Source organism: Trichosurus vulpecula, chromosome 7 (assembly GCF_011100635.1).
Source record: "Trichosurus vulpecula isolate mTriVul1 chromosome 7, mTriVul1.pri, whole genome shotgun sequence".
In the NCBI taxonomy this organism is placed as follows: Eukaryota; Metazoa; Chordata; class Mammalia; order Diprotodontia; family Phalangeridae; genus Trichosurus; species Trichosurus vulpecula.
The window spans coordinates 57,625,676-57,650,838 of record NC_050579.1 but is presented as its reverse complement, the minus strand read 5'-3'; positions in this window follow the sequence as shown (position 1 = coordinate 57,650,838).

The following is a 25,163-nucleotide window of genomic DNA, read 5'->3' as shown; positions in this document are numbered from 1 at the left end:
AATCATTTCTCTCTATCTTGGCCTCAGGTCTCTAAACCACCTGAGATCTCCAAGCTTCAATAGCTTAAGACTAAACTAAGAGCTTTGGGACACCCTCTATTTAAGAATACATTTGCTATTTAGGATAGTATATAAGGGTATGTTTGCTACTTAGAAATTTTGTAAGGGTAGATAATGTCTTTCATTTTTAATGTAAATGTACTGTTATTGTTTGATAGAAAATGTATATATACATGCACATATTAGTAAATATTTACTACCTCATCTCATAGATGTAAGACACTCCAATATAGAAAAAAACAAAATAAAAGACCGTAAGTCAATGTTAACCTTTTTCCTTCATGTACAGTATGCATTAGAGTCTGGAAATTGAATTAGGAAAGTTCAAATTTAATCAGAAATTCTGGTCATGAACAAATTACAGCACCTTTATTTTTTGTTTTGCCATGAGGTCTATTCTAAGCTAATGGCCAGGCAGTTCAGAGATAGCGAGAACTCCCTCTGATATTTGTCTATACCAATTGTTCATAGTGATAATGGAGACCAGCATTTCAGTCCTGTGTCCCAATCCTGTGCCCCTCGTCCAGTTTAATCAATTGCTCAAGGATCCCAAAGATAGATATGGCAACAAACTAGTTACCACTTCCCCAACAATCATTACCCTCAAATCCTTACAAAATGAAGAAACACTGACTAGCAAACATCAGAGATGGGACCTTTCCTGTAGAAAGAGGGGAAGCTGGGAAGTCATCTTCGGAGCTCTTAATCCTCCCCTCAAATTGAGCTGTCTGCAAACTTGGAAATTTATAGCATCCCTAGTCTCTAGCCTGCAGAACAAGCCTTAGTCAGCCATCAAGAATTTTCTTCAATAAATAACATTTGAATATATAAGTTATCTCCATGGTGTCTCTCTCCTTCCCCTCCTCACATCCCACCCCCAGAAAGGAGACTGATTTGCCAAAGCATCACTCATTTGGAGAAACACTTGCTACCAAAGGTTGGGATTAAAATAGATAAGAGGATGCGCTCAATTCTTTTGTCCATTAAAAGGAACAATTTTATGAATCTAAAGAAACAGCCCAAAAGGCTCCCATCATTCCTTCTCTAGAAACCATATCCTCTGTATTGGTCAGGATCAGATCAAGAACAGCAATCCCCCTCATTTCACCTTTTGAAATATGAAATTAGACTCTATAACTCGCTCTCTTTATTATTTACAATTTATCTTCTCCTGGCTTTCTTCTGAGATAATGTTTCCCATGGCTGACTACTGGTCCTCTTTTCTGCTCTTCTTCCTATGTCAGCCCTATTATTCTCAATTGTGTCAGGTTTGGGAGATTAATATTTGTGGACAGTTTCCTTCCCCATCCACATTTTTTTTCAGTTCAATATCTTCTTGATCATAGGAGAGAGGGAGAGAGGAAGAGAGAGAGAGATAGAGACAGAGAGAAAGTAGATAGATAGATAGATAGATAGATAGATAGATATAGATAGATAGATAGATAAATAGATAGATAGATAGATAGATAGATAGATAGATAGATAGATAGATAGATAGATAGATAGATAGATGATAGATGAATGGAGATAGATAGATAGATAGATAGATAGATAGATAGATAGATAGATAGATAGATAGACGGATGGATGGACAGATAAATAGATAGATAGATCGATGGATGGATAGATAGATATCAAACACTTGATATGTGCCAGACACTGTGCTAAGCATTGGTAATACAAAATACAACCAAAAAGGACAGTGCTCACCTTCAAAGAGCTTATGTTCTAATGGAGGAAGACAACATAGAAAAAGGAACCAGAAGTTGGGGGTGGGGATGAGAAGGAAGCAAAGTAGCTGGGGAGGAGGTAGAGAATTCTGAAGAACGAGTCAAGTGGGAGTGAAGTAGGCATGCTACCACCCCACTCCAACAATTGCAATCCAAGCCAGAAAATCAACAATCAGGAAAGTTGGGGTTTCAGCATGAAGATTTCTCCAACAGGTGAAAAGGCAGCAGGAATTGAAGTGGAGAAGAACTTTAGGAGACTGCAATCAAGTCTGAATTGTCCTGTATTGGGTGCACTTTATTCACGATCAAGAGTTGTTCATTCCTAAGTTTTGAGTTATGGTGGAAAAATCCAAATCCCGTTCTCGGACACTGTCTTTATATTCAGCTGTTCACTTCTTAAATCTACCTTTCTCTTCTGAAGTCCCTACCTTCCACTGACAGTGGTGATAAAAATAATCTGTTCCATGTCCAAATTCTTGAACAAACAGAAACAAAGAACTCATCACTGGTAACAATAGAAGAGAAGGTATCTGTCAAGGTTAAGAGCACCTAGAATCAGCTAAGGGAGCTAAGAGTTGGGAAATGGATTCTAGGACTGAGAAGCCTACAGTTTAGTCAAATTAAATCTATTGGCTAGAAGCCACAAACTAAGGAAATACCTCATTCATTGTCAGCATAGGAGGCAGGGAAATGGGGAGAGAAGTACAGCAGGCTAAGGAGGCAGAAGAGCATGGAAATGGAAATGTGCGTGCTCTGGAGACTGTTCTGGAAGACATCTAATCTCAAGAGACTGCTGAAAGCACCAATAAGGCTGGCTGTTGACCATGACTCTCCTACCTAAGGCTGCTATACCCAGAATATTTAAGGAAGAGAGATAGAATGAACAGTATGTCCTTAAAGAAAGCTAGCCATTAAAATTACAAGATTTGCAGAGAAATAGTGAGTGATGACCCAGTGAGGCAGGAGCCAGGGGAGGCTTATGGACATGGCTGGACAGCATGAGCCTGACAGTCGGGGGACCCCAGATGGGTTCCTCTTTTCTGTGGTTGTATACACTATTTCTTTTCCTTACCCTGGGAATAGTAACCTAGGGTACTGTCTGTCCCTGAGGTACTATGTACATCTGTGCCTGTTCTGATCATTACCCAGAAGTTGTATACATTTGCACCTGTGGGAAAAGAAATATGTGCCCAGGGTCAACAGAAGCTACATTCTTGAGAATAGCCTGGCCTTTAGTGTGTGCCTATACCAGGAGATGAGAGATCTTAGCAGTCAGAATTTGTGGCACCCTGACATTCATGGAGTGAACCATGGGACCCTGAGGACAAGATCACATCAGCCATCCAAATAAAAGAAGGAACAATCAGAAAGAGTGCAGTATAATTCCCTCTAAGTGTTCAGAGACAGTTAAGATCATCCAATAACGGAGCTGTAATTTTCACATTTGATTTGCTACCATAATTCTCCTCTGTTTCCCTGTAGTGTTCAATATTATTATTGATAACAGCAATAACTCACATTTAGATAGTTCATTAAGGTTTGCAAAAGGCTTAGTAAACTCTTCAAAACACCTTTAGAAAGGATTATATGCTGTTTCCAGAAAGGATAGGAAGGTAAAGCCCTCTATTCTCTAAGCTAGGAAGAGAAGACCCATCCAAAGCAGAGAAATGGATGGCAGCTGTAAGCTAGTAAGACCTACCAATGAGTCAAGTTCTGGGCTTCCTGATGAAAGAGTGGAATGGGGGACTTAGTGACCAAACAAGCAATTGATAAACATTTATTAAGGTCTTACTAAGCTCCAGGCACTATGCTAAGCACTGATAATAGAAAGAAAAAGCAAAAGCAGTCCCTACCCTCAAGAAGCTTTACATTCTAATGGGGAAATGATGATGGTGGTGGTGGTGGTGGTGGTGATGATGATGATAATGACGACTAACATTTATATAGTCCTCGTTATGTTCCAGGCCCTATGCTAAATGCTTTATAATTATTATCTCATTTGGTCCTTGCAAAAATCCTGAGAGGTAGGTGCTATTATTAGCCCCATTTTACGGGTGAGGCAAACAAAGGTTAAGTGACTTGGTCAGGGTCACACAGATAGTAAGTGTCTGAGGCCACATTTGAACTCGGGTCTTCCTGACTCCAAGCCCAGGGCCCTTTTCATTGTGCCACCTATCTCCCCATGTAATAATAATAAAAATAATAATAATAATACCTTTACATATGACTTAAAAAATATAAGTTGCCTCATCTGTAAAATAAAAAACACTAGACTAGATGATGTACAAGGTCCTTTCCACCTCAAATACTTTATAATCTTATGATTCTAGTGAAAAGTACATTGGACCAGGAGCCAGAATTACTGACTTCTCATTGGGTCTCTGTTGTAGACTCAGAGCGTGACCCCAGGAAAGCAGATCTCCTCCCCCAAGGTTCATAGTCTTCTCCTCTCTATCGTGGGGACAAGATCATTCATACCTTCTCACCCTCCCCATCATGCCTGGAAGAGGCCTGAGAGAGAAAACCATATAAAGATGCCCCCTGCCCAAAAGGCTGGGAGTCAGCTTTCTATCCTAAAGGCTGAAGACCAAGGCTCATATTGTTCATTGTCTCTAGAGCATTTTCCATAATATTTTAGCATATTTTGCTTTGAATAGCTTATTTACACCAACCATATATCATATCACTCTCATAAATTTTTATTTCAGTGGACATGTCTAAACTTATGGGTTGAAATAACATAATTTACATGCTGTTTAGTATGCAAATTGGGTTAATCTGCTTCTATAAATTCACCACTGGCCTGCTCTACTCCCATTTCCTCCAGGACCACTATCTGATTTGAATATCATGCTCTGCTTTAAGCAGGCAGAATTAAATGCTCAAATGAAAAACCAGTACCAGACAACTTTAGTCCCTACACCATCACGAAAACCTAAGGATTCTACTGCTCGGCTCCTGCACCCAGCCTTATGATTCGATCCCCCCAAGGAGGTTTGCCTCCTCAGGCAGCTATTGCTTCCACTGAATATTTGGGAGGTGGGGACATGGACAGGTGTGAAATCATCAGGAATTCTCTGAGTTTGTCCTTGTATTTCTAGCACTGCTCTCATAGGTAGGGTTTGTATTTAGGCCTCTTGCTTTCTTCTAACTTCAAATAATACCTGTGGGCCCAAGGTCATCCTTATCTAAGCAAACTAAATGAAACTGGGAATAGAGTAAATGTCTTCTGTTCTAGCATCAGAGTTCACTAATCCTGCTTGCCGGTGTCGTTCTTCCCATCCTCTGGCCTTCCAAACTTGGAGTCTTGCCCACCAGCCTATTTTACTTGGAGAGTCAACCTGCTGAATTGGTAAATGTGATCAATTTGAAGTCAGGAGAATTGAGTTTAAACTTGAACTCTAAAAGTTACTGAGTATCTATGAGCAAATCTTATTATGCCTCAGCTTCCTTGTCTTTAAAATGGGAATGATATTTTCACTACCTACCTCAGAGGGTCATCACAAAGAAAGTACTTATAAACCTTGAAAATTATAGTAATAGCTCATATTTATTAATGTCATTTTGTCACTTTTGCCTGTACTGCAAGTCCCAAAGTTGTGTAATATTGAATCAATAAATGAATACAAAGGGTGTAGGAGGTGGCTGAGAGCAAATATTATGCATTTGGAGAGAGAGCCCCCCTGCTAAAGTCAGATATGAATTTTGGATTAGAAAACAACTTATTTAGAAAGGGGGATGACAAGCTTGGGAGTGTCCAATGTAGAGTGACAATTTGGGTAAGGGTACTCAAACCAGCATTGTGTAGTAGAAAGAACATTGGATTTAAAGTCAGAGGACCTGGGTTTGAATCCTGCTTTGCCACTGGGCAACTTTGGGCAGGTAAGTCAGTCAATAAACATTTATTAAGCACCTTCCATGTACCAGGGACTGTGCTAAGCACTAAGGATAAAAAAAAATGCACCTACCCTGAAGGAGTTCACAATCTAATGGGGCAACAAGCAAACACATGTACAAGCAAGCTATACTAAATATATAGGAAATAATTATAAGAGGGAAGGCTTACTAAATGAGGTGTTTGTCTTTCAAGTCCCTTCTAGAACTAAACCTCTGCCCCTATGAACAAATGACATATGAAAACTGATGAAGGATTTGGGAATGTGTACCCTGGAGGGGAGAGAATATGATTGCTATCTCCCCGTGTTTGTAAAGTGTAATATAATGTGGAAAAAGAATTAAGTTTACTCTGTTCGGCCCCAGTGGAAAGAACTAAGTGTTAAGCATACAGAAAGATAGCTCTAGGCTTGGATGTGAGGAAAAACTTCCTAATAATTAGAACTGTCCAAAAAGTGAAATGGGCTCCTTGGAGAGGCAGGGGCTTCCCCTTCATTAGACTTCTTCAGTAAAGGCCAAATAACCACCTGCAGGGAATGTTATAGAGGAGAGTTTCCTTCAGGTATAGGTTGGTTCAGATGGCCTCTAAGAGTTTTTCCAACTATGAGATTATGAATTTGTTTGTTTGGTTTCTTTTTTTTTCAATTTTATGACAGGTACAACAACCAAGAGCTATCCATGGTTCTGAACTTGCAGAACCTAGTTATCTGTGCTTTTCAGTGCCTAAGAAGAATTACCTACCACCTGTTACCTGCCACCTGCCGTGGTGCTCCCAAAGCACCACACGAACAGAACCTTTGTGTGTTTCATTACCTGTGAAACAAGATGAAGAATCAGAAACTCAGGGCTAGAGGAGACTTCTAAGATCTCTTATGCAAACCCCCATCCAAACCATTAACATCCTCTAAAACATTCACAACAAGTGACCTTCCAGCCAATGCTAAAAGACTTCTAGTGTCAGGGATCTCATTATTTCTAAAAATGGCCCTGAAGCTCTAATTATTAGGAATGGGCTTTCCCCCCTTTGTCACAAAACAAAGATCTACCTCCCTGTAGCTGTATCAGAAACTAGTTATAATGTCCTCCCCAAGTCTTCTTTTTTCCAGAATAAACTTCTTTAGTTGCTTCAACCAGTCTTCATATACTGTGGCTTAAAATCCTCTCATCATCCTAGTCATCCTGCTCTGGATGCACTTTAGTTCATTAGTGTTCCTTACAAAATGTTGCACCTGGGATTGCACACATTACTCCAGATGTGGTCTAACCAAGGCAGAGTGCAGTGTGTATTCTTATGTAACTACCAAATTAAGGAATAGCATAAGAACCTCATATTGAATCCATAATGTGAATTTTTGTGGAAGTTTATTATCTTTATGTTGCTTGAGTATAACCTCGGAATATTAAAACAAATGAAAATAGTTTATAAAATCTAGCTTTTAAAACAAGCTGAAGCTCACAAAAGCACACAGCATTCCAGTGGTAGCTTTAGCTCATCTCATAATGTCTTCAAGCATGCCAGTCCACTAACGCTGTTTCTAGCCCAGCCCTCATAACCATCAAATAAGGGAGAAGTTCCTATGGAGCCATTCCCACCAACTGCCAAGCAAATGCCTCTGAAAGAATAGGAAAACCACCCTAGCTAAAGCAACAAGACACTGAGGGAGAGACAAGAGGTTTCATGTACCAGACAAACCACATCTTCACATGACATCATTTTGACAACCACTTTAGACCAAGAGCTCTAAGAACCACAGCACAGCCACCACCACCAACATCATCCCAGATAACTGAGCCTGATTCAAGCTCAGCTCAACCTCTTCAGCCATCATCTATAGCAGGGCTGTCCAAAATGCAACCCACTGACTGCATGGGGCCTGCAGTGCGATTTATATGGCCAGCCTACAAGTATAGCAATTTACATAAATGCTTTAGTAAATGAAGCAGAGCTCTCACTAAAATGGCAAGTCAAAATATATTGTCTATTGTTTCAATAAAAACCTAAGGTTGGACAGCCCTGATCTATAGAATCAATCCAAAGAAGATGTGACCTGGCAACTGGGTCAACAAATGCAGTGATCTCTACCTCCTCAACAATCCCAGCTACTGAAGTTCTGGAAAAGAAAGTTTTCATCACTGAAGTCTTTGGCATTATCAAATGGTTCAATGTCAGAAAGGGACATGTGTTTTTCAGTGGAAATAACATTAAAGATGGTGCATCACAATTGACTTTGGTGCTACATTCTAAGGACAATGGTGTCTTTTCACCTGAACTGTAGCTGAAATTTTCTATGTGTGTTATCTTCCCCGTTAGAATGTGAGCTACTTGAGCAGGGACTTTCTTGCTTTCCTGTTTGTGTTCTCAGCATTTAACACAGTGCTTTGAATACAGTAAGTGCTAGATAAATGCATTTGTCATTGATTTTCATGCATTTTCATTCATTCTGCCTTATGAGTAGGAGAGATAAATAGGAAAGAGTTGTTGATAATCCTAGTGGTGACTAAGTGGTGGTGAACAATAAGACAGAGCAGTGGAATTTCCTGAGGGTTTCCATGGGATTAGGGGGCCTTACTTTCCATACTTTTCAGGCTATCTTCAAGTACATATACAAAGGATTGAAAATCTCTCTTTAAAGAGAATTTCTTGATCCACTGATAATGTGAATGTTCTATATGCTAGAGATTTCTAACATATGATCAATGCATTTATAGAAACTTGCAGGAAACACTAAGCGATTATTAGGAAAATAGGTTTAAAATAATTGTAAATATTTTTCATTAAATGAATTGGTTGGGCCACAGTTGGTGGCAAACTCTTTTAGCCCCTAAGATCCAAGAAATAGAGACTGGGGGATCTGTTGAGCCTAGAAGTTTTGAGCTACAGTGGCACTAACTCTGATTAGGCATTTGTACTAAACTCAGCATCAATATGGTAAGCCCCATAGAGTGCAAGGCCACCACGCTAAGGAGTGGTAAACCAGGTCAGGTCAGACTGGTCAAAACCAGTCAAAACTTCCATGTCAATCAGCAGTGGGATCAGGCCTGTGAGTGGTGGCTGAAATTCTAGACTGAATGAAATAGGGACAGTCGGGCTGAAAGAGAAAAAAATTAACTTGTTGAAAGCAGGTTCCTGACCTTTTGACCACCACTGCCAGCCACACTAATGTTGTAAGTGAATCTTTTTCAGAGTCCAGACCAGTTATAGTTACTAATTATTGTGTGAAGTATAAAAACTGTCCTGGACCGGTGAAAGAAAATGAAGTCAAGAAGTTTCAGATTTTTACTGTTTGTTTTATAACTTTATTAAATTAATTTTATTTTACTCTCAGCATTTTAACTTTGAATCCAAAAAAAATGTTACATTTGAATCCGGATTCTGAATATTTCACAACCGAAACTTTGAAAATCCAATAAAGCTGAAAAAAGATAAAGTACAGAATTAAAAACTAGTCCCAAATAATCCAGTGTGGCTTAATTTAATTCATTTCTTTAGCCTATAAAGCCAGTGGAATTTTCCCAAGGAGCACATGAAGGTTTGTGAAATAAGAAGACCATTTTTTACATGTACATCAACAGCAAAAACTTTTCCAACGATTTGCAAGATAACCTTTTATTATAGAAAAGCTTTGTGGATAATTCATTGATTTTTCTCTTTTCTAGTCCTTTGTTTCTACTGAATCTAACAGAACCCTGTCATCTTCAATAAGAATATTCAGCAGAAGAGACAGAGACAGCCCAGGAAAGGGGTGGTACTTATGGCCTCTGGAAGCTTTTGGCTGGCCTTGTATGGCCCTGCAACCAGACTTTAGAATAAACACTAGTTTACAAATGCGTTTGGAAGATTGTCCTTGCCCCCTCTGACGTGCCTTCTGAGGTCGTATAAGAACAAAGATCAGGATGTATGTCTCTACGGTGAGATTCTTGGCCCATGCTCCTAAAGCACATTATAGGAGCAAACAAGTAATAATGACAGTTGGACCACTGGATATTTCCAGTTTTTCACTCTGAGGATGCCTAGTAAATCACAGCTGAACTTACACTGCTCTTCTTCCAATGAATTATGGCAGTGAACAGATCCGATCATAGTGAGGGGCAGACTAAGATGCACAATTTTCTGCCCATTAAAGACCTGCCACAGGAGATCCAGGATTGAAAGTGAAGTTTTTCTACCCTTGTCCTAAGATTAACAAGATTATCAACCTTCCAGGAGCACGAGAAAGGAAGATTTGGGTGTCAGTCACTCAGTAGAGTCAAACATACATTGGTGACAACTTGATTCCACAGTACTCCTCTCTTCCATCTCAATTTTTGTTCAATGTTTTCTAGAGGAAACCCAGAGATTCTTTGAATTTTAGGAGATATTTAGCCTGAATAGTGACATATCTGATCAGTTTTTCTTGATACTCATCCTTGATCTCTCCAAAGCATCTGAAGTAATTGACTACCCTTTCCCCCTGAATTCTCTTTCCTTTATTTTTATTTTATTTATTGACACTGTACTCTCCTGGTTAACCTCCTATCTCTCTGACTACTCTTTCTCTCTCTCGTTAGATCATAACCCATATCCCATCCCTTGTAAATAAATTCCAAGGTTTTGTCAAAGACTCTCTTCTCTCCTCTCTCTATGCTCCCTTATTTGGAGACCTCATCAACTTCCAAGGGCTTATTTAGCACCTTTATGAACTTAATCTATTCATCTTTGGAACCCCTGGCCTAAAGCTTACCTGTCTTGATTGGTAGCTAAGTGAATGTAAATTTGCCTAATCCATTAGCAGGCCCCAGACTGTAGACCATACTTCACCTTTACATGCCATGTGCCATACCTCAATGCCATTTTGCTATTTGGCTACCACCATCCCAGCCGTTTCCTGCTTTCCAACTCTAGTTCTGGGTATAGTAATCAAAGTAACCACACCACTGCCTACAGAAAGCAACTGACAGCATTAAGCACAGCATCTGCCACATAGTAGGCACTTAATAAATCCTTGATGACTATTGACCACATTTTTTATGAATCAACTCACCATCCCCGGATTCCCCCCAGACCAAAACTCCCTTTCCTGGCCACCATTCCTCCTATTGAAATGTAAGCTTCTTGAGAATAAAGACTTTCTTATTTACTTCATTTTGTATTCTCACAACTTAGTACACTGCCTTGTGTACAGTAAGCACTTAATAGGTGCTCTGTCTGGGGCAGCTAGGTGGCAGTGTGGCTAGAGCACTGGCCCCAGAGCCAAGAGAACATGAGTTCAATTCCCACCTCAGACATTTACTAGCTGTGTGACCCTGGGCAAGTCACTTAATCCTGACTGCCTCAAAAAAAGTGCTCTATCTATCTAACCTTGACTCCTAGTTTTCACTTACATTCAATTCTACTTCCACATTTCTTTCATCTATACAAATCTCACACAGCGCCCCCCCCCCCCCAGTTCAGGCTCTCATCACTTATTGCAATTCATTATTCACTTATTGCAATAGTTTCTTGATTGGTTCCAAGTCTTTCTTCATTCCAATCCATCCTCCCAACAACTGCCAAAATAATTTCTTGAACCAAAGTTATAAGCATGTCGCTCACCTACTCCACAAACTCCAGTAGCTTCCTATTATTTCTAGAATCAAATATACACTCCTCCTTTTTGTCATTTAAAGCCTTTCCAACCCTGGCCATAACTTTCATTTGCAATTTTATTACCTATTAGCTCTACTTATGCACTCTGCAGTGCAGCCAAAAGTCTTCTTACTGTTTCTCACACACAGTACTCCTCCACCCATTTCTGTGCTTTTATATTGGTCAGAATCCTAAGTTTCCTTCAAGACTCAGCACAAGCCCCACCTTCTGCATGAAGACTTCCCTGATTCCCATAGCAGCTAACACCTCTCCCCCAAAATTGGACCTCTCATTCAGTTTTGTTGTCAGTCAATCATTTTCAATTATGTCTGACTCTTCATGACTCCATTTGAGGTTTTCTTGACTAAATATTAATACTGAAGTGGTTTGCCATTTCTTTCTCCAGCTCATTTCACAGATGAGGAAACTAAAGAAAACAGGGTTTAGTGGCTTTCCAGGGATCACACAGCTAGTAAGTGTCTGAGGCTGGATTTGAACTCACAAAGATGAGTCTTCCTGTCTCCAGGCCCAGCATTCTACGCACTATGGCGCACCTAGCTGCCCCTATTTTACATATACTTGTATATTTATATGTTACCTCTTCACATAGAATATAAATTGATTAAGAACAGAGACTGTTTCATTTTTATACCTGTATCCTTACCACCTAGTCCACATCAAGGGCTTAACAAATGCTTGTTTATTGATTGTTACCTACTTTGTGGATCCTGCAGATCTGGGAGGATTGGCCAGCATGCAGATATCAGGATCCAAAGAGACCTCAGCAGTCTAGAGCATTTGGCTGAATCTAATGAGATTAAATTACATAGAGACAAATATAACATCTCACTTTTGGGTTCAAAAACTCAACTTGACAAGTACAAGATAGGGAAGTCATAGTTAGATAGCAATTAGCCTGCAAACATTTGGGGATTTCAGTGGACTTCAATGCAGCAGCAGTGTTGAGTGGGCAAAAAAAGGAAAAAAGCTAATGTAGTTTTAGACTTTATTAAGAGATTTAAATTTCTAAGAATAAACAGGTTATATTCTGTCACTGCATTTTCTATCCTTCCAGTTTTATATTACCTGAGACGAATTTATCTTTGAGTTCAAAAAATGAAGTTCACAAAAGTATAATTGGGAAGCTTTTATAAAAAAAAAAAGTTATTCATCTGAAAAAGAACCAGAATGGGCTTGGAATTCAATTCAATTTCACAAGCACTTATTAATGCCTCCTATGTAACAGACATTGTTCTAGATGCTGTGGAGATAAAGACAAAAATGAACATCTCTGCCCTCAGAGAGCGGCATTCTTTTAGTGGAGATAATGAGTGCACAGAACTGAACATGTAAAATAAATACAAAATTATTTCAGACAGACACTAACACTGGGATAATCATGGAAGGCTTTGTGCAGATGGTGACACTTGAGCTGAAACTCAAGTGGGGGACTAGACTATCCAAGGGTGAAGGTGCTGATGGAGAGCATTCTGGGAATGTTATTGGCTTGACTTGGCTAAATAGGATCTCACAGGTTTAATTAAGATTTGGTGACAGTATCATCAATGGAATGTGTCAATGAAAGCACATTCATTGTTCAAAAGGAACGGATCCTATGGAATGGGAGACAAGTTAGCATAATGTATCAGGAAGATATCCTGCAAAAGAGACATGGTGGAGAACATTTGGGTTGGGATCAAAGGAGGGGGAAAAAGAAGTGACATCAGGGTGGCGGTATGCTGTAATCCTCCCTACCAACTAGAGTCTGAGTTGATGAGCTCTTTCCTCCAATTACATAGCTGAGACAAAGATAGGACACATTTGTTATGGGAGACTTCAGCTTTCCTTCATATATTTAGTGGAATACTTTTTGATTAAAGCAGAGCAGCAGATACATTCTTAAACTTGTCTTTTTCATAATTTTTTTATCTCTGAGAAGGTAAAGGGATCAGTGAGGGGAACTATTACTCTGTATTTTATTCCAAACAGAAAATAAGAAATGGTTAGTGGATTAGAAAAACAAGGGATAGATAGACAGATAGACAGAGAGACAGAGAGACAGAGACACAGACAGACAGACAGAGAGATGGACAGATGGATAGATAGATAGACAGACAGAGAGATAGACAGAGACAGAGAGAGATGGGAGGATAGATGGACAGATAGATAGATAGATAGATAGATAGATATGTAGAAAGATAGACAGAGAGATAGAGACAGAGAGAGAGAGAGAGACAGAGAGAGAGAGAGAGAGAGAGAGAGAGATGAATAGATAGATAGATAGATAGATAGATAGATAGATAGATAGATAGATAGACAGACAAATAACCTGTTCTATCCAACCCCATCCCTAAGAGACACATACATTCACTCACATGAGGGGGTCTGGCAAAGAAAGTACTGGTTGAGTACCTCTATCAACTCGGCAGGCTCTCTGAGATGACCCCATTTTGAGAAGCAGAAAATTGTCTCCTGTAAGGAGCATATGCCTTCAGTTGGATGACAGGAAAGCTCATTCATAATTTTGAAACTGGCCACAAGACTGGACACCTCTGTTCCTTCATGCTCAGAACTTCCCCTGAAGCAGGAGACACAAAGAGAATTGGAAATGAAAGAAGGAGGCATGGCTGAAAGCTGGGCCGTGCATCCATAGCTTCATTCTGCTTTCTTGTCAGCTCCTGTGCCTGGAAGCAAGAATCATTTGAAATGAAGACTGTTTTTCAAGGAGGAGCAAGATCCCTTCATCAGAAACTGATTTGTTGTCCAAAAGTGCTAGTTAACTTATACCACATCTAGACTTATCCTCCCTAACCACAGGCTTGGCCTGTTGTTCCTCAGTTCAAACACTTTCAGTGTTTCCTTATGACTGACCAGAGTGGGACCATAGAATTATTGATTTAGGGCTAGAGAGGATTTTAGAAGCTATCAAGTCCAACCCTTTAATTTTACACATGAAGAAACTGAGGCCTAGAGAGCTTAAGTGACTCGGCCAAAGTCACACAGGTAGATGTCCTCTGGCTACAAAACCAATGTGAACTTTGCACTCAACCATTCTGCCCCCAAATCTAACCTCCTTGACCTTTGAAGTCCTCCCCAAAATAGTACTTTTTTTACCTTTCTAGTCTTACCTCATGTTACTCCCCTCCATACACTCTATAGTCCAGGGTTCATGATCCCCCTGATACATCCCACTTTCCCACCTCAGTCTCTTTGCTCATTCTGTTCCTGAGCCTGGAAATCTCTTCCTGCTCATTGCTTGTGAAGCCTGTTTAATTCCAACTGGTCTTTCAAGACCCAGCTCAAGTGTCAAGAAGCCTTCCTCGATCCCCACTCTCTTGTGAAATTATCTTTCTACCCTCAGTACTCCCATCACCTTCCGTTTGTGCTTCTGGAATGCTCTTAGTGTTTTTCATTTTATATTGTTCTCTGTTGTGTTTATTTTGTGTCCTCAAGCTAGACTATAAACTCCATGAAAGCAAGGGGTGTACCTTGTTCAGCTATGTACCTCCCTCATTTTCTAGCATTTTATGTTCCCCGTACTCACTTAGAAAATGGCTGTTAGATCAAATTATACATGAAGAGGTAATGAAACCAGAGCCAATTCGCCCTAATGGATGAGATGATGGATATTCTAAAAATAATAGGTTTTCCCAAAGTCATTTCTAAATGGCTCTGCATTAAGGACTTTTATCCTATAACAATTTTATTTTCAAGATAGACAATGAAAAAGATACATAGATGACAGATAGAAAGAGAGAAAGAGAGAGAGAAAGAAATAGAGAGAAAGAGAGAGAGAGAGACAGACAGACAGACAGACAGACAGAGACAGAGAGACAGAGAAAGGGAGGAAGAAACGAAGGAAGGAAGGAAGGAAGGAAGGAAGGAAGAAAGAAAGAAAGAAAGAAAGAAAGAAAGAAAGAAAGAAAGAAAGAAAGAAAGAAAGAAAGAAAGAGAGAAAGAAAGATGGATGGATGGATAAATAGATAGATACGTAGGTAGGTAGGTAGGTAGGTAGGTAGGTAGATAGATTTGCCAGGCACTATGCTAAGTGCTGGAGATACAAACATAAACAAGACAATATCTATTCTCAAGGAATTTATATTCTAATGCGGGAAGACAACACATAAAAAGGCATTGGAAGGAGGAGGGAGTAAACCTTCTTCTGTAGAACTCCAGAGAATGAGTTGAGCCAAGAGTAAAGTGAGCGTGATCAGGACCCTTTACAAAATGATGGTCCAAGAGAGGAAGTTGCCAATTCGAATTAGAACCAGATTTAGTGTGATGGCTGTTTTTTGTTTTCCCCTAAGAAGTGGTTGGTAAAGAAGTGGAGAAATCTAGAAAGTGAGCCAGGAAGGAATTGACTGAACCATGATTTTCTTACATGGTCATCACTGGGCTCCCATTTAATCCACTATTAATTGGAAAGTAATGAAATTTCAGTTTCCCACTATGCAATGCAAAGAAGCATAGTATATCAGAAAGAACAGCAGATTTGGAGTTCGCATGGCCACAAACCCCTTAGCTCTGCTACTTAGAATCTGTGTGACCTTGGACTGGTCATTTGGATTGCATTTCCTCATCTGTGTAATGAGGACACTAGACTAGATCAGAGGTTCTTAACCTTTTAGTATCATTGACCCTTTGGCCATCTGGTGAAGTACATAGGCCCCCTTCTCACAATAATGTTTTCAAATGCATAAAATAAAATACATAGGATCCCAAAGGAAACAAATTATAGTGAAATGTAGTTATCAAAAATTTTTTAAAAATTATTTCATGGGACCCCAGATAAACAATGTCTGGATCAGGTGACCTCTAAGAGCCCTTCCAATCTCACAGCAGACAGAGACTCAGAAGACCTGGGTTTGAGACCCCACGTGGGCACATACTAGCTCTGTGATTCTGAACTACTAATTTATCTGAGTCTGTTTCCTCAGCTATACAATAGAGATGATAGTGGCAATATTTACACTACCTACCTCACAGCATTGCTGCAAAGAATGTATTTCTTAAGCCATAAAGCAATACGAAAATGCAACACTTATTGCAAAATTAATAATATGCCAGGAGACTGATATCATTTACATTCAATTCAGAGAACCTGCAGTCAGTAGGTAGAACTAACACTATAGGCCTCAACCTGCTCGGTTCCAGTTGATGTCTCTTGACCGCCCTTTGACTCGTCATGCTTGTAGTGCTCCGTACCTACAGCAATGGTTACCAGCCATTTGTAAGTCTGTAGCTGGTCAGTGCAGTGAGGTCATCAGATTTGATTCCCTCTTAGGTCACTTTTGCTCCTTCTTCAATGATGTATAAACTAGGTGGCATGTTGGAAAGAGTGCTAGACTTGGAGATAGGAAGACAATTGTTCAAATTTTGCCTCATTTAGCTGTGTGACCATGGGAGATGTCACCTAACCTCTGTAACCCTCAGTTTATTCATCTATAAAATGGGGGTGATGATAGGACCTACCTCGTCAGGTTATTATGAGGATCAAATGAGTCAATTTATGTAAAGCACTTGGCAAGCCTAACGAGGTGAGATAAATGTTAGCTATTAGCATAATTATTATATAAAGTAAGCCCTGGTTCTGAGGTCAAAAGACCCTAGTTCTAGGGCTTGCTCTGGCCATTATGAGTGCTGTAGTCTAGGAAAAAAAACAAAGCCCAATCTTTCTCTACTCAAGAAGCTGCCTATGCCCGAGCCAAAACCCCTCTCCCTTGCCTTGCCCTTTTTCTTGAGCTCCCTATCTGAATGCTAGAAGCTTCTAGGCCAGAATCTTCCCTTTATCTAACTGATTACACCCTCCCCTGTTCTTGAGCTCAAAGTTGGGAAACCAATGAGACCCACCTGAGAAAGACTCCCTACTCCTCCCATGAAACACCTGAGTTGACCTGCCACTGGGAGTGAAGATGGACCCAGGCATCCAAGCAAGAGCTTGGTTTAACAATATACCAAGTTTAGGGAGCAGCCTCCTTGCAAGGTCAGCACTGTGGTCAGTCTGGTGTAGGCAATAGAGAGCTGATCTACAAGCCAGAAAAGCCTGGATTCAAGTCCTATCTCTGCATTTAAATGACACATACTGGCTGTATGACCTGGGTGAAGCATTTAATGTCTCACTGCTTTAGGCCAAAGGCATCAAATTCACCGCCCTGGCCAAATCCAACACTCCCTAGTGTGACTTGAACCAGATTAAAATGTAATTGGGAAATAATTATTAAAATAAATAAAAATATAATAAAACATAGAGATTTTTCTAAGTCAATGTATACCTGCAGGGATCCTGATACAGGGTTCAGTGGCCAGTGTTTCATTTGAGTTTGAAATCCCTAGTCCAAAAGACCCTTTAAGGAAGTCTGTAATGTCAAAATTACTTTCATAATAGTATTAAGACCCTATTTGCCTATTAAAATACTCCTCCCTCTTCCAACTACATATATGTGTGAGGATAGATTTTCTTCATATATTTTAACCAAAACAATATGTCACAGTGGATTGAATGCAGAAGCAGATAGGAGAATCTAGTTGTCTTCTACTAAGCCAGAGATTAAAGAGATGGGCAAAAATCCATAAAACAATGCCATTCTTCTCACTATTTTTTTTGTTTTAGAAAACAGCTATTTTCATTAAAGTGATATTTACAAGAACATGTATTAAATAAATATTTTAAACATTTATCAGCTTTTCTTCTAATATGATAAGTATTGACAGATATCACCCACATAAACAAAAGCTCTTTGGGGTCCTCAATAATTTTTAAGAGTGTAAAGGGACCAAAAAGTTTGAGAACAGCTGCTCTAAGACGGTGTTTCAGAGAAGGCACCAACTTGTATTAGTAGAAGGATTTTCCTCCCCTGGGAGTTCCTTATAGCAATGAAACCACAAGTCCCATCCTTCACCCACCTCTATAACACTACAGAGAAGCAGGCAAAGGGACTGGGAGAAGATGGCATATGAAGGCAATAGAATATTAAATGTATCATAGACCTGGAGCTCGACTGGGCCTGGGAGGTCAACTAGTCCAATCATTTTACAGATAAGGAAACTTGACTAAAGTTGCCCATGTTATTTGGGATGAGAGGCAGGATTTTAACCCAGGTTCCTTGATTCCAAATCCTCTTTTCACCAGACTGCTTTCCTTCGTAGCTTTGAGATCCTTGCAAGGAGAGACACTTCATAACTCCAGGCATAGCTCATATGTTAACAGCTGAAAGGTACCTTAGAGATCGCCAGGGGTGGGGAATCTGTGGCCTCAAGGCCTTGTGTGGCCCTCTGGGTCCTCAAGTGTGGCCCTTTGACTGACTCTAAACTTCACAGAACAAATCTTCTTAATAAAAGGATTTGTCCTGTAAGCCCAGACTCAGTCAAAAGGCCACACCCAAGGACCTAGAAGGCCACACGTGGCCTCGATGCAGGCCGCAGGTTCCCCACCCAGAATCCAACTTTGCTCACTTTACAGATGAGCATTGTGCAGAGATATAAAGGCCTTGTTCAAGGTAACACAGGTAATGTGTACCAGAGTGAGGTTCTGAACCCAGGGCCTCTGATTCCAAGTCCTGCGCTCTTCCCACAAGGCTGGGGCTGCTACTGCCAGGACAACATGCCCTGTGACACTGTGTCCTGCTGCTGTGGGGCCAAATGTCAGAATGTGCTGAGCCAACAGAGCCAACCCATCCATGCTTCGTCATCCAGAGGATTATGATTTGAAGAAAATTAGTCATTAGCTGCCAAAACATGAAAAGCAAACATACCTCACACATACCAGAGCTAGGGAGAAAACCACTGACACAGTGTTGTGGGGGCAGGGACAGGAAGGGGGACAAGGAGGTCATGTGTTCCTGAATGGCAGGAGTTAGGAGAAAGGGGAGGGGGCTTAAAAAGCCTCATTTAACCCCTTCCCTTCTGACCTTAATAGCTAACCTTTATATAGTGCTTTAAGGTTTCTAAAGCAAAATGTTTCCATCTCTTTTTTCACTTGACCCTCACAACCAGAACATCAGACACAATCTAGGTACAACTCTGGGAGGTAGGTGCTATTATTATTAATATTTTACAGATGAGGAAACTGAGGCTGAGTAAGGTGGAGTGACTTGCCCAGGGTCACATAGCTATTGAAGACAATATTTGAACTCAGTTCTTCCTGATTCCAAGTACAGCTTCCATCCATTGTGTCACTTAACTGCCTTCTTCGGATTTCTGAAGTTGGTCTGCTCAAGAAGTTAACAGTGGTGATAAGTCCAGAGTCAGCCAGGTTGTTTATTTGTTTGTTTGTTTGTTTTGCAGCAATTCTTTCCTTTTATTGGAAGAAATCAATTGAGAAAATGACAGTTAATAAATAACATAGGATAGAAATTAAGAAATATGAAAGTTGAGGGGCAGAGGTGGAGGGAAGCTATGGAGGGCATAAAGAGGACAATGGATACCATTGGCTGATTCGATTGGTCAAGGGCATGAAGCCTGATATCCAGAAGAAGGATCTCTCCTTCCCCTGGTTTGTTTTCAACAAGTTAAAGTGATAGGTATTATGGATTATTATTTTTAAAGTCATCCCTCCATTCAGGAAATAAACATAACGCTAAAGAAAAGTTACTGGAAGCTTTGTACCCTAAAGGTTTTATCCTGAATCCCTGAAGGTACAAAGGTGTCAGTGCAATTGGGGCATAGTGGAAAAGACATTGGACTTGAAATGAAAAGACCTGTATTCGAATTTTAGCCCTGCTACCGACTGTTTGTATGACCTTGGGCAAATAAAGTACTTCTCTTGTCTGGGCCTCATTTTTCCCATCTCAAATGGACCAAAGATCTAATTTCAACTCTAAATTATATGAACTTATGAGTGGAAACCACCCAGTAGAGTTGCCATGAGGACAGAAGGCCAAGCTGTAAATCCTTCTAGAGGTCACATAGCCCATCCCCCACTTCAAGGCACAACTGTGTAGGAGGTCCGAGGCTGAAGTCATTTGCTCAGTTAGGGGTGGTACATGAGGAAAGATTAGGTTGGTGGTGGGCACTGCTGACCTTTGCATATTACCTCCATAGCAAGGTAGAATCATCTCCACCTGGTCGAAGGAAGGGTGCCTCTTGATACAAGGCATCTGGGCCATGCCTACGGATAGCTTTCTCTCTCCGAGGGGCAAATTTATAATATTCTCTCCATCTAATGAACAAGAATCAAATTCTTTCCAGCCAGGACAGTGAAGTGATATGTATGAGCCTGGCGGGGTGGCTAAGTCAGGAGGAGGCCTGATGGGTCCTGCCTTTGACAACATTTCATGTCGTTATCAGATGGGGCAGGGAAAACAAGAAGCTGACATTGAAGGACCAAAGCTTTGGGGAATCAGGTTGTCAGACAGTCAACTCCATGATCCTCCCTATACTCTGGCTTCCTGAAATAATACCAAGTTCCATGCCTTGATTCCTTATTCTTGAAATTGGTCTTTTAACTTCCCTTTCAGCTCCACAGACACTCTGCTGCCAGTCTGACCTGGCTACGCTTATTGTTCCTCTCATTTTGAGCTCTGTCTCTTCTGCCCCAGGAAAGTATGAGGCTTCCTCTCCCAAAGGTCTGAACTTTTAGCTGATCACCAGCCCTGCCTCTACAGAAAGTAGCCTGGTGGTTCTTATAATCATGGCAAGTTCTGGCTGGAAGGCATAGCTTCCTTCCATTACCTCTTTAGGCATAGCTCCTGTGGGCATCATCAGCAGTCATTATGAAGTTTTACAGCTGTTTATAGATCACAAGCTCATTGATACAGACCTAGGAGGGAGACCTCAAAGGTCATCTGATCCAAGCCTTCCCCCCATTTTACAGATGAGAAAACTGAGGTTAGAAAGTGGTTAAATGGGGCAGCTAGGTGGCACAGTGAGTAGAGCACCAGCCCTGGAGTCAGGAGTTCAAATCCAGCCTCAGACACTTGACACCCTTACTAGCTGTGTGACCTTGGGCAAGTCACTTAACCCCAATTGCCCTGCCTTCCCCCCTCCAACAAAAAAAAATGTGGTTAAATGAATTTCCTACAGTTACACAGCTAGTAAGTGTTTGAGGTGGGATATGAACCCAAGTCTAACTCTCTATATGCTATATGATAAAATCCAAATGAACAACCAATGTTTATTAAGTGGGGACAATGTGCAAGGGACCCTATCAGGTGACTTTCACCTTCAGTTTCAGAGGTACCTGACCCAGCTGCAATGGTTCCAAACCATCGTCAGACTGTGTTTGTGTCTGTCTGGCCATTTCCAGAGCACAAGGAGACAATTTTCACTCTCTGATTGCTTCCTAGACCTTCTTCTTGTGTTGAATCAGCCAAGGGTAAGGAAAAGAGTATTCCTACATTCTTGGACACTGGCTGGCTGAGCTGTCAATCATTATCAGACCAGCCAGCAACAGTATAACAACCAATTAACCAATAACAATCCATTTCATGTGTTGTGAGACAGCTCAGAGTGGCATCTAGGGCATGTATGTGCATTTTTATGGATCCTACAGCTATTTCTGGGCCCCCATTAGTACAAAAGTCCTGCATACAGCCCTGTCTGACATGTTCAATTAGCCTGACTTCTGGGCAGCTTACCTGCCCTGAAGTTGGTCGTAATAAAGGAAGACACGAAACCAAACCAAGAAAAGGATTGTTTCTTATCATCAGATCTACCAAGCCCTCATCCCCACAACCTTCTTACTGACTCCCATGGACAAATGAAAAGCATTGGCCTCTGAGCTAGACATAAGGGCAGCTGGGAAGTGAATACAGGACATAGACTCTGGTTCTGAAAGAAGTTAGGCTAGGCTTAAAAGATGAACTAGACAAGAAAAATGGAAACTGCCCCCTTCCTTCCAGCAGCCCTACCCTTTCCTCCCCACCCCCACCTCCCACCCCAGCTCTCTCATTTTCTATCCTCAATTTCTGCTGCTTCTATCAGAGGCAGTCCTACTTTGGATCAATTGATTGTATTTTCTAAAATTTATACACAATCCTGAACACCCTTCTACATTGCTCATAACTCATCTATCTCATCTTTCATTCTACTTCTCTCTCTCTCTCCACCTCTCTATTTCTCTGCCTCCTGTCATCCATACCCCTTAACAACATACCTATTTGCACCATGAGAACTCCTACTTATTTATAAAAATTGTAAAGTCACAGAATATTAAATTTAAAGGGACCCACCACCCTCTTATTCTCAAATGAGGTAAATGAGGCCCCGAGAGGGTAAATTACTTGGCCAAAGTCATACTGTCAGTTAAACACAGACCCTTGCCTATAAAAAAGGTATCTTGACTCCCCAGTCCAGTGTTATCTCCATTAATTAAGCATAATGGAATGTTAGAGCTGGAAATAATCTTGGAAAATTGCCTGCTTTAATCCCCTTATTTTACAGAAGAGGAAAGTGAAGTCCCAACTGGTTCAGTCCTCCTTCTGCTACCTTCACTACTCCTCTGAGTCTCCAGAGGTCTAAGTGACTTGGGGTTGTTTAGAGAACAACATCCCCAGAAAATTGCATGAATGTGACTTTCATCCTCAACAAAACTGTGTGGCCTGGTGGGAGGAGTATCAGCTCTGGAGAGATGGGCTCAGAACCCACCTCCAATGCATACCAATGGTATGACCTTGGACAAGTCCCTCTACCTCCTTTGTACACAGTTTCTCCCTCTATAAAATGAGGTAGTCGGACTAGATGGCCTCTGAGAGCCCTTCTAGCTCCTATGACTGCAACAATTTTCCACCAAGCAATAAAAACAATCGGAGCCCCCTGATTCCAGCTAAGGGTTGTTGTCCATTGCCATCCAAGCTTGATGTGTGCCACCATACCCTCCCCCAGACTCACTTGGCTATTTAGTTCTCTCTCCACAGCTTCCACTCCATCATGAGAGCAAGAATGAAGGAAGAAGTTAATCGGTCAATCAATAAACATTGATTAAGCACCTACTGTGCTTCAGGCACTGTGCTAAGCCCTTCAGATATAAAGAAAAGTAAGAGATAGTCCTTGCCCTAGCACAGCACTTCTTAAACTGTGGGTCCTGACCTCATATGGGGTCTCAACCGAATGTGGGGGTCCCGAAAAATCTGGCAACAGTAAAAGGTTTCTGAACTTGCAACAACCAAAAATTAATTCAAAATCAAATGCTTAATGAATCCAAGGTGTTTCTGGCAGCACTTGTCCTTGTTACATCTTTTGACTTCACTACAGCCTTGGTTCTGAACACACAATTTTCTGAGTTATCAAGAGACAAAAGTTTAAAACTTGAGTTTCCAAAAAAAAAATCATTAAATGAGTTTTGGCTTGGGATTAGGATAGAATTTCTAACAATCTCTGAAATGGCCCTAACCATACCTCTGCCATTTTGTACTACATATTTATGTGAAGCAGCATTGTCAGCATTAATTATTATAAAATCAAATATCCATCAACTCTGAAAAATGTTGAAGATGCCCTATGTCCTGCAATATCAAATATTATGCCAAGATTTTAATCCTTTATGTAAAAATAAACAAGCACATCCTTCTCATTAGTATGCAAATTTGCTTTCATCTTTAATAAATGGTAAAATTTTATGTGTTCCAAAAATTTGTTTTAAAATAAATTTCTTTATGATTTATTATCAGTAAATGTTTGACTTGTATATTTATTTTATATACCTATATACCTGGGGTCACATAAAAATTCCTCAGGCAACAAGGGGTCATGAGTGGAAAAAGTTTAAAAAGTCCTGCCTTAGAGGAGCACACAGTCCAATGGAGGACACAATATGCAAATAACTACACACAAATAAACCATATACAATATGTTGGAAATAATCCACAGAGGAAAGATAGAGGGGGCGGGGCAGCTAGATGGTAAAATGGATAGAACGTTGAACCTGAGTCATAAAGACTCATCTCATGAGTTCTAATCTGTAATCAGTTTTACTGGCTGTGTGACCCTGGGCAAGTCACTTAACACTGTTTGCCTCAGTTGCCTCATCTGTAAAATGAGCTAAAGAAAGAAATGGAAAACCATTCTAGTATCTCTGCCAAGAGAATCTCAAATGAGGTCACAAAGAGTCAGACACAACTGAAAAGTGACACAATTACAAAAAATTGTTTGAATATGTGTACATATGTATGTGTGCATACATGTGCATATGTACACCTATGTTATATGTGTGTGCACATAGATACATATGTACGAGTATGTATATATACTGAAATGGAAGAGGAGGAGAAGAAAGATGAGGCAGAGATCCAAGTGACCTGATTGTGCTGACCACTGAGGCCACAGAAGCAAACATGGAGGACTGGACTGGACCGCTTCTCCCACCTGATCCTCTCTACTTACCTCTCCATCTGATAAAGGACTTTTACTGCCATTTGATTCCTCCCTGGTGACAAAAGACGTTCCATATTTTAATGCAAGATCTTACCTTCCGGAAATCAATTCACTTGATTGTGTCCCATTAACCCTCTTGTCATCCTGAACTGATTGTTTTCTTTGTGGCCGAGGATAGCAATTGTGTAATAAATCATCTCTACTTTATTGTTGGGGGAGGGGGGGGCGGACACGGAAAAGCGTGATACAGTAACCATCCTTCTATTTTCTTTATAAAAGGGCGGTAGCCAGGGTGACAAAGAAGCAAGCATTTATTGAAACAGAGGAAAGGGGAGAGTTGAATGAAGTTAGAAATTAAGGCGGACTTCTGGGAGCATTATGGGACACCGGTAAGTGTAGCCACTTTAAGAGCTAAAGTGGTTAGAGTATTATACCTGGAATCAGAAAAATGGAAGTTCAAATCTGACCTCAGACACTTACTAGCCCTGTGACCCTGGGCAAGTCACTTAACTTCTGCCTGCCTCAGTTTCCTCTTCTACAAAATTGGGGATGGTAATAGCACCTAT